This window comes from Limulus polyphemus, unplaced genomic scaffold (genome assembly GCF_000517525.1).
Source record: "Limulus polyphemus unplaced genomic scaffold, Limulus_polyphemus-2.1.2 Scaffold6605, whole genome shotgun sequence".
NCBI classification, from domain to species: Eukaryota; Metazoa; Arthropoda; class Merostomata; order Xiphosura; family Limulidae; genus Limulus; species Limulus polyphemus.
In genome coordinates, this window is record NW_013672215.1 from 4,467 (window position 1) to 5,233 (window position 767).

Below are 767 nucleotides of genomic sequence, written 5' to 3' on the forward strand. Positions count from 1 at the left end.
AATTTACTTGGGAAATATCCGACACAACATTCCCCTTTCTCGACGTTAACATATACATACAAGACGACCATCTGACCACCAGTATACATTACAAATAAACACGTTCACACACGTATCTATATTTCGAATCTTCCCATCCGAACAGTAACAAAAAGTCAATACCATGCTCACAGTTTCTACGACTACGTAAACTATGCAGTGATGATAACGATTATAAATGAAGATCCAAAGACATGAACATTTTCTTTCTAAAAGACACTACACTGATTCTCTCATCCACATGTAGCCACCAAAGCTAGCTCATATACCCAGGAGCAAACACTCACCCCTACCAAGAAAGAACACACCGACCGTATTCCACTTGTGTTAACATACCACCAGAACAACAACAAGATCAAAGATATTATACTAAACAATTACACAGTATTTACTGAAGACCCTACCACTAAATCTCTTTTCAAGGACCCACCCATTATTTGTTACAGACGTGAAAGAAATCCTGGTGCACGGTAACATTAAACAAAAACAAAATGATATTCCAGGCGCTTACACATGTAAACGAAGTAGGTGTGTCACCTATCCATATTTAAACAGCACTACACATATACGAGGAAAAAACACAACTTTCAACACAAGGCAGTCCTTTATATGTGCCGCTGAACGAGAACCTCTAAACCATCTTAAACTGGTGAACTAAGATACACCTATAGGCAATCAGTGGCGTAGCAAGAGGGGCCAATTGCCCCGGGACGCAAAATTGCCTCTGG